Source organism: Neophocaena asiaeorientalis, unplaced genomic scaffold (assembly GCF_003031525.2).
Source record: "Neophocaena asiaeorientalis asiaeorientalis breed wild unplaced genomic scaffold, Neophocaena_asiaeorientalis_V1.1 scaffold177, whole genome shotgun sequence".
In the NCBI taxonomy this organism is placed as follows: domain Eukaryota; kingdom Metazoa; phylum Chordata; class Mammalia; order Artiodactyla; family Phocoenidae; genus Neophocaena; species Neophocaena asiaeorientalis.
Window position 1 is genome coordinate 1,423,691 of NW_020172779.1, and position 17,114 is coordinate 1,440,804.

Sequence of the window (17,114 nt, forward strand, 5' to 3'; positions counted from 1 at the left end):
CTCTCCCCCCTCCTCCTCCCCCACCCCCCATGTGGGAACGCGGGAGCTGGACAGGGAGGAAAAATCCGCAAGCTTTAGAAATAATGTGATAAAGACAGGGACCTACCTTGGGGAGTGGCGCGGGGTTGGGGGGGAAGGTGGGGGCCAGTGCGCGGCGGCCCAACCGACGGTCCCCAAACACTCGGAGATGCTCTCCTGAACAATCAAAAGAACTCTAAAAGTGTTTACCTTTTCAGTTGCTACTTTCTCTTCTCGCTCCCAATTAAACGACGCAGGAGTGTGTGTGTGTGTGTGTGTGTGTGTCCCTTCCCCCTTCTTCTAGGACGTAAAAGTCTTTGGACACCTAGTCGGTGGTCAGGGTTTCCCTTGCGTTTGATGGCAAGTGGGCTGGAGGGGAACAACTTGAACTCTATCCTGAGTTGGAGAAGTGAGGACTGAGGTTGCTATGGTTTTCTGAGCTGGAGAGAAGCTAGCAAGCTCAATGGGTGCTTAAAGGGGGTACTACAAAATAGATAAAATGGGAACATTATTCAAATGCGGCAAGATTAATACCTGCTGCTCTTTGGGGTTTTAGTAGCAGATAAGAAATTCTGACTTAAGCATGACATTCTTTTTACCAATTCACATCTTCAGATACTCTCATTGTTAAATAAAATTCTCTCGACATGAAGTTACTGAATTGAGAGAGGTTTTTTTTTTCTTTAACTTCTGAAGATCAACAATACATAAAAGAGGACCAAGACAGTATTTGAAGTATGGTAGGTGTTAAAAACTAAGTAAACATTTCTTGGGCATTTGGACTTCATTTTCTTCAGTGGGGTGACTTTAAGTGGCATGTTTTTTCTCTAGTGAAAGTCAGTTTAAACTCATTTTGTGCTAAAAGGAGAAACATCCTTCTCCAAACTATAAAATGATTAAAATTAGAGTTTTAGAGAGGTACGAATCATGAATCTGTGAGTTGAAGATGAAGTAATTTCCTCTAAAATATTCTCACTAAATGATTCTTGCATCTTTTCAGAGAAAAGATGAGTATATTTTTGAAACATACTATTGTCAGAAGTGAAAAAGCCAATCATTAAAAAAAAAAGTATATGTTCTTTAGACCTTTACTGCTTTTTCTGTAAGGTCTTCATTCCTGCTTAATACATCTAGTCAGGCAGACATGTGATTCCTTTTGTACCACTTTTGTTCCAGAATTTTAGTATCCTGTCCCATACACTCTTTAGGAGTAGCAGAAAGAAAATAGTACTTTTGCAGTAGAGAAATTAGGTAAAAGAGTAGTCAAAATAGTTTTACAATGAGGCAAACAATATATTCCCTAGAGGAGTGAGAAGACAACGAACCTCATATGCATGCAGTTGTTCATATGTTATCATCAATTTAAGTGGATTTGGGAAGAGAGTTAGATTTACATATAGTCCTGCTTACAGAGAAAATTAATATCAAAATCTTCAGTAAACTCATGGTCAGCCACTAATGACCACCTGCGTATTTCCACACCAGAGTCATTTAATACTGTCCACCACCAATTTCCACTGTAAAAAGTACTCATATATTAAATATAGAACTTTATTTTCTTTTTTAAGCCATAAATTAGCTTACCAACTTTTATGGAAATATGCACGGCACAGTGAGAAGCATTTTCATTCAGGAAAAAAAAAGGATCTGAGTGAAACATTCTTTAGCCATGACTAACTAAAAATACTAGATCAAATAAATTTTGAAATCTGTATCTGAATAGTAAAACCATTTGTGTATTTAAAGGGTTAATACCACCTAAAACTGCTGAAGCTGGTATGTAACTGATAAAAACTGAGGCTATAGCATCTTAGCAGCAAAGTTAAATAGTACAATCTATCACAAGGATTCGTCCCCTAATCTCCATCTGCTCGCCAAGATTTAAATGATATTTTAAAAAGGGAAGTGATCTTTTCCTCTCTGTCACCCTCAAGTCTATGGCAATCGTCAAGAGTTTAAATTTACTCACATGAAGCAATCATTGATTAACTTGGTTCAAAAAAACAAAATTACACGCTTTTGCGAGCACAAAACCCTTGAGATGGCTGGTGTTTTTCCACCTGTAATAATAAAAAATTTCACCATCAAGTGTACACCAAATTATATATTGTATAAAAAAATTAAAGCCAAAGGTCTGAGGGTGAATTATGTCCTGTAATTGAAAAGATAAAGTTACACTTCAGGTACTAAGCCAACAAATTCATGGTCAGTTAAAAATGTAATGAATGAAGTTTCACGGACTCAATTTTGCTGAAGTTTGCCTGAGAAATGAAGAATCTCTTCATGTTCCTTTTAGTATTTTGAGTCGGAATACACAGCAGATCAAAATGCTGTCTGTATCAATCCATTTACATTAACCACAAAAGATCTGTGGAGAACTTAATAGAAGCACAGATATTTTTTGTAAACTTTTTCAAGCAAATTATGTATTTATTTATGAAATAATTTATGAAGAAAAATTTTACCTCATGGTTTAGATATATTACATATGCTCTTGATTGACACAATATGTTTAAGCTCAAAGGCCCTCATGGCATTAGCATTTTTTAATTCTAGTAGGAATATTTCAAAACAACCAGCTAATACATGAGGTCATAATTGTTTGACAGTTGTTTTTAATATATAAAATAAGCTATGTATATTGTTTTCCTTCAAATGTTTGTTGATTTGTTTTTATAGTCCTGACATTTGCATGGCACAAACTGAATTAGGGGAAATATTAAAGATTTATTTACATTTATTATCTTCTGCTGTCAAACATATGCAAAGCTCTTAAAACCATTCTATTCTTTCGCTTTTATTTGCAATGCATTTCTGAACAATGGAGCCTGGATGTTAAAATGACAACCTGCCTTTTTGTAGGATACATCAGAAAATAAAGAAAAAATTAAGAGAAATTTTAAAAAGCAAATAAAAGGAATAACTTCCAACTGAAATAACTTCTTTATAATCTTCCTTAATTCTCTGAATTCTGGAATTTTCTCTGATGGCTGGACCACTGATGAAACAATTCCTTGCGCTGTATTAATGCTTATTTATTTCTCAAAATTACGTAATATAATTTTTTCTGTTTTATTATTGTAAACATTCTTTTCCCCCCCTTTTCTTGTAGTTTATTCAGCAGAGATACAAGGACGGATTAGTAGTTAAGCACAAGCATACGTGTTTTACATTTCAACCTTTTAGCACATAACTTACTTACAGCTCCAGTGCCTGTAATCACAATGATTTTACCTGATGGAACACGTGTTTCAGAAATGTAATCCAACTGTTTACTCTAACGCATCATAAATTGCAATTCTTTTCAGAAACCTCAAAGATTGACAGCCCCTGTCCTAAATGCCAACTGCTTTAACACATACTAACAAGAAAATATTTATGTATTATCTGCTCTCAAGACCGTACTATATCACAGGAAATGGAAGACCATTTGGCCTTCCAGCATATCAAAAGAAATTATTGAAGCAGGCTGCCCTACTTCAGAGTCAGACAAGCAACAGAGTGTGTATCAAAGATGAACTTCCCTGAGTCCCTTTCTTCTTGCAATCACACACCATTCAACCTTTCAGAAAAAACACTCTTCTGCAAAATGATGATCATTTTGCAAACTACCTATTCCCGAACACCTCTGGGTGAATTTATTAAAGATAAATTCAGCTTTAAATAGCCTGTATCTTGTTTTCAAATTCACACTTAACACTTGCCAATCCTCCCCCTGCAATATCAGGCAACTAACTGCTTAGTTAAACAGATGGGCCTTGCAGCCCACCCTAAAAGCCAACAAACATGGGCTTTATTTAATTAAAAGAGGAAACAAACTTCTGAGGTGTAGACACACACACACACACACACAGCACGCATGCATACACATGAACACACACACAGAATCCCTGCCTGGGTGCCTGAGAATGATAGTAACAATTCTTGCTTTTTCATTAGGTTTTATGAATGTCCAACTATATACTAGCCATTGGAGTGAAAGTAGATTTATATAGGCTAGCTCAGCACTGTGTATCCAAGCCATTGCGAGAGATAGCTGGACTCACTTCCCTTGTCTCACATCAGCGAGAGCGTTTACATCTGAATTAACCCAGATGCACCATCTGACCCTGAAAAGTAGGTGTTTTCCAATTTTCTCCATATTTCTAACTTCTGCTCTGGGATCTTCTGCCATGATACTTTCTCATCCCAACCACTCTTCCAATTTTGTGCAATGAACCCTCAGTTGTATATAAACAAGCCCAACACCCAATTCTGCCTTAATTTCAGACTGAAATATTCCACTGGAAATTCAAACTTGTGAATCTGAATGGTGTGATACATATTGAATATCATAATTTAGGAAGAGGAGCCTGTAAAGACAGACAACATGGAAGGAGGAAGGAAAGACACAAACCCTATCTCCTGTAAAGGCATAAGTCATCCAGACCAGAAACCTTAGACACTTGACATCTTTAGCAATACCCTCCCCACAGGGCCCGCGTCCAGTCAGTTGCCCAGTCTTCCCATTGTTCCCTTTCTAAAGACTTTTGTACCTCCCTTTCTTTCCATCCTCATGGACCCTTCCCAAATTAAAAAGTCATCATCTCCCCCAAGACATCCCATGGAGCTTTTCCTCCTCCCTTTCTCGCCCTCTGTTCATTATCATACAGAGCTACGAGATCAGGTCATCACCCTTCTGCATTTTTTATTCCTCATGACAAAACTCCCGCGACTCCCAACTGCCAAAAGAATTACACCAAAAAGGGCGGAGGGCATTCAAGGCCTCCCATAACCTAGTCCCCAACACCTTTCTGGCCTCATTCTTCACTCCGTTCTTCCACACGTTCCTAACCCAGATTGCGCCCTTCCCCAGATCCACCTGCATTTCAAGTGTCTTGTTTTATCCTTACCACCACCTTCTACTTAGAAGGCTTTGAAGAGCCCTTTCATGCCAGCTCTCCATGCTGAATACCCCGTCTTCTTCTAAGATCGAACTCAGATTCTGCCTTTTGCATGAAGTCTTCCCAAATTCCAAATCAGAATCATCAATGCAGGAAGTAAGCTTCCATAGGCTCGCTTCTCTCTCTAGGTGGGGGTTCAACACAGTGACTTATATAATGGTGTTTGTTGACCTAACCGCCTCCTCTGCTAAACTGTAAGATCCTTGAGGGCAGAAGACCATTGAGTCATAGGTACTGAGTAACATCTGTTAAATTGAATTTGGAGGTTGGAACAAGCTCTTTACATTTTACTTAGAAACACACTATGGAGTGCAAGTTTCAAATGCTCCATGTGGCCTTTTCTTCCTTTCTTTCTGTTCTTTCTTTCCTTAATACATATGGGCTGATGCGTTATGTGCCAATTGAAGCTTCAGGGTGGGCTTCATCTCAGCAGCATATTTTTGGCACTGTATCAGAGAAGATGTTTGTCCTGCTCTGAAATATTGTCCTCATTATCGTTAAGTTTGGGTTCATAATTCCACGTTGCTCTAAAAATAGTGAATTAAATTATCTTTAACTAAATCCTAGGCATTAAAATGTAAGTGTATAGAAAATGAGGCTGAAAGCTGAGAATTCTTAGATGGGAAGGGATTATTTGTAGTTTTAGGAGCCAGAAGTATACATTAGGAAAGTTATAAAAGTGAGGTAGAGATAAACAATCTCTTTAAACATTCACAGTGTTTTTTCTCTTTATTGTTTAACATAAAAATATTGAATCATTTTAGCATGTCAATCTACTGATAGCTATTCATTCTTCCATATACTAAATTATCAAACACATGTGACACTTAATTGAGGGTATAGATCCAAACCTCCAGGTTCTCACAGGGATCACGTTTCACAGGGTCACATGAATCCTGTGGAAGTGTGTGTGTGTGTACATGTGCATGTGTCTATGGGTGTGTGACCACCTGGTAAATGAAAACTTCCATTTAGTTAACATTCCATCTTGGTGTGTACACAATTGATTCATCCTTGGTGTATCTAGACAATTTGAATGGTCTGGTGTACAGACATCCACGGAGACATGGACAAATGATCAAATGAGAAGTATTAGTTATTACTTTGACTCCAAACTTTGTTCATCAGAACTTGTACACTGCTCAGAGGACAGTAAACTATCAGCTTCTGGAAGGAAGCAACACTCCACATGTTCTCTGCTCTGCGCCATGAGAGGAGAACCACTTCATCACCTGGGCTCCCTTGCGATCTGGATTCTGGGGGGATTTGACCAATGACATCACGAGCTCACAGAATGGGAGGAGAGACAGTCAGGGTACTTATTCCGTTGGCTTTCTCCTGTCCAGCAGCCCATCTGCCATGGATACACTCTCATAGGGCTCCAGTAATAAGCCCTCCCACCCTGACCCCTTGTGATTTTAGGTCCAGGAGCAGCTGCTTCTGGTGGTTTTTAGGCCCTGGATGTTTCACCACCTCTTTTTGTGTCCCTAAACTCTGCCGTTACTTTGTAAATGATCCTTAATGAAATACTTTTCAAATTTTTCTTTGAGTGTGCCTCGTTTTATCTTCCTGGACTCTGATTAATAGAATTATCTTTGTACCCTAGGGTCTAACAGAGTCCTTATAATTCAATAAACTATAGTTCAATAACGTGAAACACATATATGTTGAGTATATCGTGTGCCAGACACTGTGTTAGGTGTTGGGTGCCCCAGAGGTAAGTGAGCTGACATGCCCCCCCATCTTATGGATTTTATGGTCTAATTAAGTACTTCTTAAACTAGCTTGGGTGCTTTTTAAAAAAAAGTACAAATGTATGGGCCTCACCTATTGAATGGAGGTGGGGCCTGAGAATGCATTTAGAATAAGGACACCATGTGATTTTTGTCTTCACTAAAGAAAGAGAGAGTGATCCTTTGACTATGACTTATATTAAATAAGTCATTACAACTGCGAAGATACAAAGAAAGACCTTGATAAAGGTTAGCTGGGTGAATGCATGAAGGCATGAACTTTTGGGAATAAGGTAGTTCAGATGTGGGGGGCAAGGTCGCTTATTTGCAGTGCTTAGGCACTGGGGCTACTGCATTATCATGGGGTGGTCAAAAGTCAGGGGTAGACAATGCTTTACAAACTGTGATAATTGTCTTTGATCATTGTGCTCTACTGTTTTAATTCCCATGCCCTCCTCCTTCTTCCACAGCCAGCATCCACAAATCTGCAGCAGCAGCCCCAGCTGCTGGGTTTCCCCAGCAGAGCAGAGCTCTGCACAATTGGTGCAGTTTGCTCTAGCCTAGACTCTGGAGCTAGCTCTGTCTGGAAAGAGAAGCACAGACACTCATAGTTCAAAGCTAATTAAGTCAGTAAGATAAACAAGGTAAGACTCCTGGGAATAAGGGGAATTCCTTGAGCCCCAAGAAATTCACGACTTAGAGGTTGAGAACACTGGTAATATTTGAAACTTCTAACTATATTATTCACTTCTAACTATATTATTCACCTCTTGCAAAAATAGCTGAGATCTTTAGATAAGGGGCATGCCAATGACTACAGATGACAGCTACATGATCAATGTGAGTAGCTTTTTATTAAATGATATTAATTATCTTGTTTTCCTATTATTCTTAAACTGAGTTTTTAGACAGGACGACCTAATATGTTCTCAACCTTCTTTAACTTCTATTTTAAAAGCAGTCCTGGGCAAGATCCTTGAACTACTCAGGTCAAACTATTTAACCAGTCACACAGAATATCATAGCACAATACATATATGTTCATATACATATATTCACATGTATATTGAGGCCCTTTAAACAAGGAAACATCATCAAACATATCTCCTATTCTGTCTCTCAAACATCAAGATGTAGGAAGAATTCGACTACTACTTCAATTATGCCATGAGTTTCTAACTGCTGTATAAGTTAAGAGTCCAGTGCAAATTTGAGGTACTTCAAACCAAATCTTATTTTATTTAAAGAGACATGTTACTTCATATCTTGACCTCATGTTAGGTGAGTAAAGGCAATTCTATCTTTAGACCACAAAAGTAAAAATGAACGTAAAGTAACCATCTAGAAACAACCCCTTCTGTGAGGTACATCTGAACAATGTGTATAGATTAAAGATGGTTCAAGTACTGGCTACAGTTGTTAACTCTATGCTCTGCGCTACTACACTGCATGCACTGCTCAGAATACTATACTGTGATTTTTTTTTTTTGGTTGTTTTTTTTTTTTGCGGTACGCGGGCCCTCTCACTGTTGTGGCCTCTCCCGTTGCGGAGCGCAGGCTCCGGACGCGCAGGCTCAGTGGCCATGGCTCACAGTCCCGGCTGCTCCGCAGCATGTGGGATCTCCCCGGACCGGGGCACGAACCCGTGTCCCCTGCATCGGCAGGCGGACTCTCAACCACTGCGCCACCTGGGAAGCCCTATACTGTGATTTTTGATGTCATTAGTCAAACTTCAAATCTTGCTCAGTGTTTTGTCATGTGTCCAGTATGATACTCTGTTGATAGCGCAGAGTGAAGCTCTGAGGATCATTTTGCTTTATGAAGATATTTTATGACACAACTACAGACAAGCTATTCTAACAGATACATATTCCTTAGCCATATTTTTGACAGTGGGTTTCGTTTCTCATTCAGAATATAATTAGAGGAAAGTTATGTAATTTCTACTGAGGTCATGGTAAAATTTAGCCCCTTTGTGCTGGGCTTTAGGCCTCCCGCTTCAAAGTTTCCTTAGGAAAGGCTATTTAGAGGGTATGCTTCTGAAAGCACAGTTATGGAGCATTGACTTTCCATTACAGCGTAGATCCTCCCTCTAATTTTACAAATAAGGAAACAGAGGCCTAGGCAGTGAATGACTGCAATGTTCAAGGACACGTTTAAGTGATAATAATGGCTAACACTTGTGCAGGGCTTGTTATGTGCCAGGCTCTAAGTATTTCACATCTATTGATTCATTTAGTCTGAATAAACACTCTAAGCGGTAGAGTGTTTTCCCATTGTTTCCATTTTATAGATAAGGAAACTGAGGCATATGCAATGACATAGCCAAAGTCACATGTAGTCAGGTGTAGAACTAGCTGGGTCAAGGGTCTAATGCCCCACTATACTATATTTTAATTCTGGTGGCCGAGCTGGGAAACAAATTAAAACCTATGATTTTTCACTTGACACTTAACCTTGCAAATACGAAGTGTGTGTGTGTGTGTGTGTGTGTGTGTGTGTGTGTGTGTGTCTCCACTTGTGGTGAGCATTTGTTATTTTTCAGTTACCAACAACCTTTCTCTCTTCCCTAGCAAGGTCCACTAGTTTCCCTCTGAAGAAAGAGAAGCCCCCGTTTCCAATCCATAATGATGATTCACTGCAAGAAACCCAGCATCCGACTCTGGCCTTGCTTATCAGAGCTTCACATTCAGGAACCTGACAGAGTCAGAGCCACAGACACCTGGGGGACAATTGGAGAGAAAATCTGGATCTTTCATTCCAACTTGGTCCTGCAAAGATGCGAGGGTGGAGCTCTTGCAGCTTTGTCACCACAGAAGGTTTGAGTGAATGCAGAGAAAACAGACTTTAGACACAGAGAGACAGATTTGGGTTCTGCAACATCGCTGGGGTCCCTGAATTACACTGCACCCCGAGTCAGCCTTAACCCCTTAGTTCTCCCTTTTACTTATGGCTTAAACCAATGTGAATTAGTATCACAGAACTGTTCTACTATGGAACTTAAAAAATTGTCATTGGGGCTTCCCTGGTGGCGCAGTGGTTGAGAGTCCGCCTGCCAATGCAGGGGACACGGGTTCATGCCCCGGTCCGGGAAGATCCATTATAATTGCATTTCTAGCCAATTATAAGAGAGTTAAACAAATAAATTTTCATGTTTTACCTAAAATTGTATCGCACAGATCGATAAGCCATTTTACTTGCCAGACTTGGCTCTGTGTAATTTTTGACAGTATTCAACATCAAATCCACCCTCACCCTCGAATGGCAAAGACATGACGATGTTAGAAACGATTTGGAAATGCAGCAGATATCTCCAAAAACAAATTCCAATAACTTCTGTGAACAACAGCAGAATGTTTGAGATACCCTGTGCTCTCTCAAGCTTTGAGATATTTGTTTGTTTAAATCAGCAGTTGTATTTAATAACCTTAAATTACATGTGTCCTTGACTTCACAAATTACTATTATTGAATTAATAGAAGACTGTTTTTTGTACAATACCCTTCAAAATATGCTGAAGGAAGTAAGAGACGAACTAGGCAAAATGTTTATCATAACATGTTGATAATCCTTCGATATTTGAAAGCATCCATAAGAAGATGACCAAGGAATTCAAATCCACATATGGAAATGGAGATTTCATAGAAAGTCACTGGTGGCCACAGAATGATGAGGGACAAGGTTAAAATCTGGTGCGTAGCAAACAAAATTATGGTTATCAAAGGGGAAAGGGCAGGGGGAGGGACAAATTATGAGTTTGGGATTAGCAGATACAAGCTACTATATATAAAATAGATAAACAAGGTCCTACTGTATAGCACAGGGAACTATATTCAATAAATTGTAATAAACTATAATAGAAAAGAATAAAATCTGTTCAGTGCAAGAGGTTTACATTTAGCGTCAGCCTTGGTGTGTGAATGATGATTACTACATATATTACGTCTATAAGCTTTCAGCTCTAAAAGTTTATTGTCCTAAAGATATCTAGGGAGACAGACTCAGATGATCTTTCTGTTTTCATTTTTAATAGGGATTAAATACCCACCCCTTACACTGTATTTCATTATTACTTACTGAACTCCACGCAATGTGGCTCTGATGGTATCTATTTTATGTTTACCTATAAACACAGCACATATTAAAACATGGTTATTCTGTGACAATATATGAAACACTAAAAGCACAAGATACCTAGACTCCGGATATTATGCCAAATCTAAAAGATCTGTTAAACAAGTAAAATATTGGAATTATTCTGACCTTCTAATGTATATTTTCCAATTTACCCATGATATATTGTTTACAAAAAATAAAACTGTGGTGTGAGGCAAGATGCAACGTAATCTTACTCTAGTCCAAATACAATCATAAAATGTTAGACCTGAAAGGTTCTTTAAAGATTCTTTCATCTGATTGTTCCCTCTTAAATGCAACAACTTTAAAATAAGCAACCGTAATAATAATAAATGATAATGATAATAATTATTATTATACAACATTTACTCTGTGTCAGGCACTGCGTTAAGTCCTTTACTGTCAAAACAACTCTTTGAAGGAGTTATTATTATTCACATTTTAGAGATGAGGAAATGGAGGCACACAAAGAAATTGCTTGCCCAAGATTACACGGCTGATGGGTGACAGAGCTAGCACTTAAATGTAAGCGGTCTGGCCCCAGAGTTTCCCTAAAAAAGCAATTAAGATATTTCATATCATATTTTATACTTAATGATGATATATAATTACTAGGCTAAAAATAATCTTTTCACTCGCTAACGATTAGTCAGTTATAGAAATACTGTGTTTATCAAGTGACTTATTCTTTATAGAATTAATTTTTCTAAAATAAAGAAATGTAAATACTGTAAGTGCCCTTGAGCATTATTTCATTGTCTTTAATGGGTCTTTATTTTTTTGCTTGGGCCAAAGTATCAGAAAATCATATAACTAACATGCTGTAAAGTACAGGACTGTAATGAATATTTGTACAAGTTCTGTAATTAGGATAATTTTGAACCTGGCTTATGTTGGCATCACTCAACTAACCTTGCAGGCTAATCAAAGTGAAACATATTTTATGATCCAGTTAAAACCTGAGCCAGATCATGTAACACACTTCTATTCAGCGTATTCCAATAGCTTCCCATATCATTCTGCATTAAAGCCAAAGCCCTCACTGTAACACTGAAAGAATCCCACCACCACTCCCCACTTTGCCTCTCCATTAATTTCCTATAACTCTCACCTGTGTTCCCTCCACTCCAGCACTGGCCTCTTTGATATTCATTTAATATGAAAACACATTACCTCCTCAGGGTCTTTGCACCTGCTGTTCCCTCTGCTTGGAATGCTTTCCCCATGGCTCTCTCCCTCACTTCATCCAAGTGTTTACTTAAAAGTCAGCTCCTCAGCAAGGCCTTCGCTGGCTACTCAAAATGTTAAATCCCTCTCCACATGTTACACCCTCTTTTCTTGCTTTATTCTTTATCCGCCATGTTGATCAGTATATGATACACTATGAATTGTACTTATTTACCTGATTTGTCTGTCTCCCTAACTAAGCTGTAAGCCTTATAAGTGCTGGTGGAGTTTCATCTGTTTGGTTTGAGGCTGGATGCCTGCATTGGTAACAGTAACTGGCATATAATAGATGCTCAGCGATTGTCCTATTAATCAGTTAATCAATAGTAGTTGGATGTATTAAATTATTTTAAGAGCAATTTCCATCGCAAATGAGATAACTTGCAACGTCATTAACATGAATATACCTCTCAGTCCACCTACTTTGAATATTCCATTTTATCATTCAAGTTCTTTAGTTGGCAGCTGTGATAATGGGGATTTTAATTCTATTTATAAAGCATCCAAATCCAATTCATATCACCATCTGCTGATTTTTCCTCAGCTTTCTAGAACAAGTTAGTGCTCAGCTTGCTGCCAGTTGAGTCTAATCAATTGTATATTACTATGTATAAGGCACTGGGCTAAGAGCAAGAAATTCAAGACCAACAAGAACCCATCTGTCATAGAGCTTATGATCTTATAGGGAAAAGCCATTGGAGCCAAGGGTTGAAGTATGAGTGGTTATAGGGCTGTCAGGGTACTTAGTACTTTAAGTAAGAGATGAGGGTAGTGCCCAAAGAGGCCGGAGAAGTGAGCAGACTTGAGAGTTAATCCACATGCAGAATCAGTAGGTGTTTCTGATGGCTTGAGTGTGAGAAATAAGAGGAAAGGAGGATGCAAGGATGCCTTCCAGTTTATCTACTTGAAGAAATTGGGTGATGGTGGTGCCATTTACTAGGAAGGAGAAGGCTAGGGAAGGAACATGTTTTAGTGGGGCAAGTGCAACTTTTAAGTGGAGATGTGACATCTAGAACTCATAGTAAAGAGATCCGGGAAGGAAAGAATATGTATATATCTATATCTAAATCTAGATCTAGATAGATAGATATAGATGTATATCTCATCATCATCATTACCATCATCAGTATACAAGTGACATTTCAAGCCATTGAAATAGATCACATCATTCCTGGAGAAATTATAGAAAAGATGAGCACCTAGGACTGAGACTATAGAGATCAACCAGGGACAAAAATTTCTTCTCAGCCAGAAAAAGGAGATTGGGAAAAAAAACCACCCATGTGAAGGATAAAAAACAAGGGCAAGGTGCAGACAATCCAAGAGGAATGAAACATTTATAAGATAGGGAAAGCTAAGAGGTTGAGTTACGTAAGTTTGACTGTATGGCATTCAGTTGTTGGAGACCTTGTCACAATCTGTTGCAGTGGAATGATGAGAGCCAAAACCATAATGGAGAGAGTTGGGAATGAGTCAGAGGTGAGGAACTGGAAGCAATGTGAGCACATAACCCTTTTAGGATGTTTGGCAATTAAGGAGCCAGAGGCTTGGTTACTTGAAAGTATGGGGGCAAGACATCTTTTTTAAAGATGGCAGATCCACCAACATGTCTGCATGTTCACAGGGAAAGATTCTGTGCAAAGGGAGAGATTGATAAAAAAGGACATAAGGTGAGAAGACAAGTCCTTAAGATTGTGACAGATGGCCTATCTGTAGCACATCCTTTTCCTTGGATAGGAGAGGGCATCCATGCCCCCCAGTATCAGAGGAAAGGTAAAGATACAGGTATGTGTGTACATTTGATGATGGGAAGCAGAGAGTATGAGTGTATCAGGCAGAGTCCTCAGTTGCAAGCTGACTGGATGATCAGGAAGTAAATAAATTTATTACAAGTGTTCTCAGTTGCTCAATCATTGGGAGAGCTTGAAAACCAATTCAGAGCTTAGCTTTCAGAAACAACACATGAAATTGTCTTCAGAACTAGACTGATAAAGAAATCTCTGTTGCCACTACTGATCCCAAGATGTGACATTAGCACAGCTGACACTTTTGCCCCCAGAATCTTGCCCATGCAGCCACCACCACTGTTTCTGCCACCAAGAAAGAGGGAGTGTCCCTCCTTACTTCCCTCTTCTTGTCATTATAGCCCCTTAAAGTCTGATGCAGGAGTGTCTGATGGTGGAGGCTGTGCCTTCTCTCCAGGGATACCGTAAAAGAAGTGTCTCACATGATTAGCTTCTATAAGGAGAGGTCTTTCTTTATTCCTTACGAAGAGTCACATAGTGAAGAGTGGGTTCAAATGTTGGACAGGCAAAAGAAGTATCCCACAAGGATTATCAAGGAAAGACAAAACATACTAATTAAAAAAATCACAACAGAATCTTGCCCTTCAAAGCTCAAGCAAAGTTATCATATAGTATAATACACTATAGGTATATAAGTTCAGAGATTTTAAGCCAGAAAAGAAGGGAAATCCTTTAGTTACAATAATGTAACAAGTACTTAAGCACAGTTGCAGACATTGTAATTCCTGATACTGAAGAGTTTTCTGAAAACAAGGCATTCCCAGCTTTAATATTTCACAACTTACCCATGATCCAAAAAGAATGCTCATCACTGGTATAGCTGTTACCCAGGTGTTCTTCTGTATTCCTTTTCAGCTCATTAGGAGCCAACATTATTCTTTATTCATTTTACTGTTTTTGAAATATTGGTACATGTTGATTCTAAAAAATTCAAGTGCTATAGGAAAGTTCCAAAACAATTTAAAAATTCTGAAATCCTACCAATTCATTATATATGTATGTGTGTGTGTGTGTGTGTGTGTGTGTGTGTGTGTGTATGTATACACATACAAAATTTTTCATAAATGGTATATCAGGCATCTAGGTCCTTAATTTCTTTTTTTTTTGTTTGCGTTACTTGGGCCTCTCACTGTTGTGGCCTCTCCCGCTGCGGAACACAGGCTCGGGACGTGCAGGCTCAGCGGCCATGGCTCACGGGCCCAGCCGCTCTGCGGCATGTGGGATCTTCCCGGACCGGGGCATGAACCCGCGTCCCCTGCATCGGCAGGCGGACTCCCAACCACTGTGCCACCAGGGAAGCCACTTAATTTCCTTTTTGTACCTGATAAAATGTCCACATTATCCCATTCTATTTACATCATTATTTTAATGGTTATTTAGAATTTTCATCTCCTAAATTTTAGATTGTTCCCAATTTTTCACATTATAAACCACACCGTCATGAACATTTCACCCATGTATTGTTATCTTCCTAGGTGAAATTCTTAGACGGGGGAATCACTAGCACACAGGGTATACACATTTTACATTCTGGTACCTATTGCCCAAATCGTCTCCAGAAATAAAGCACTGATAATAACTTTTACCAGCACGGCATAAAAGTGCCCATGGGAGTCAAGACTATTTTCAAGACTATTTTGAAGACGCTGGGCAGGGCTCTATAATTTCATACCTACTGAGGCAGCTAACCTTGATCCTCTAGAGCTGCTGGGGCTCTATAATCAAGTTGCCATTTAGTATTCCTCTCAGATTTTTTTCCCTATGTATTAGTCAGTGCAGGAATGTAGTAGCATGTAAAAAGCAGTCAGCCAGTAGCTCCAGGCTTTCTTGTGTTGATAATTTTCAAAATCAAAGTTCATGGGTTTCTGTTCAGCCTGCTTGGCGGCCTACATAGATTCCACATGATAAAACCTCATAAAATTTAGTTCCATGAGAGAGCATAGAGTCTAATCTCTTCCCTTCACAGCTAAGGACATGAAAACCCAGAGAAATTTAGTAACTTTCTCAAGTTCACACAGCCACTTATTTAAAAAAAAAAAAGAAACGGAACCAAATTTAGTTCCTGCGCTATGATATTTTCCCCATCCATTTCTAGGTTAGCTTATGTCATATGAGTTCAAGCCATTCTTAGATATGTCAAGCATTTGGAGAAGTAGGTTATCTCTTTCAGGATTTGACTTTAAGCTATATATCACATGGCATAGCTCTACATCCATGATTTGAGAAACAGCTCTCAAACATTAGCAAATTAAAACCAAAATGTGAATTAACACAAATAACTTTCCTCACAACTGCGCCTAAAACAAATTCTTACAAATAAAATACACTTAAGCATATTATGGGAATGTGTGACTAAGTCTCTGATGAATATTTCTATTGTGAAACAATAGTATATGACTAGTAATTTTGACCTTTTGTACCTTGGATGTTCTCTCTTGAGATACTGCTGCATATAAGATAGAGTCAATGATAAATTTTGAGGAAGAGGGATTAGTTTCACTGCTCTTCTTGGTGAATGTTTTTGGACCAATTTCCCCATTGATAGTCTTCCCAAATGTTATAATTTGGTGCCTAATTTATCTTATGTACTACCCAAAGTGTCACAACCTAGTAAGAAAAATCTATGATTTAAAAAGCTACGTTTTTAGGAGCTTTGTGATCTGAAGATGAAAGACCTCATTTTCACATGGTCCATTGGACCACTTCTGGGCAAAAAAAAAAATCAAATGAATACTTTCCTTTTCAGTGGAAATGTTAATTTGGAGATCTCCAAAGAGCTTCCACTTCTATATGTTTGCTATCAAAAGTATATATGATCTCTGCCTTTTGGGAACTTACACACTCAACCCTTGTAATGCATTTTCGTCAAGAAAGTATAATACATCCACCCTCCACTTATGCAATATAAGCCACTGAAAATCATGTATTCTTTTTTAAAAAAAAAAAAAACATGACTCAAATTTTATCAATAATTATAATGAATCACCTCTATCTTAGATATGTTTTTCTTTTTTTCAAGCCTACCAACCAAACATTCCTCGCATTCGTTCCACTCCATTTTGGAGTACTACTCACTCAAAATACACAATCCGTTTGCTCAGTGATCCAGATTCCAAAAGTCAGAGAGCCATATGCAAAGAAAAAGTACATTTTTAAAAAATATATTTATTTGGCCGCACTGGGTCTTAGTTGTGGCACATGGGATATTTGTTGCGGCATGCGAACTCTTAGTTGTGGCATGTGGGATCCAG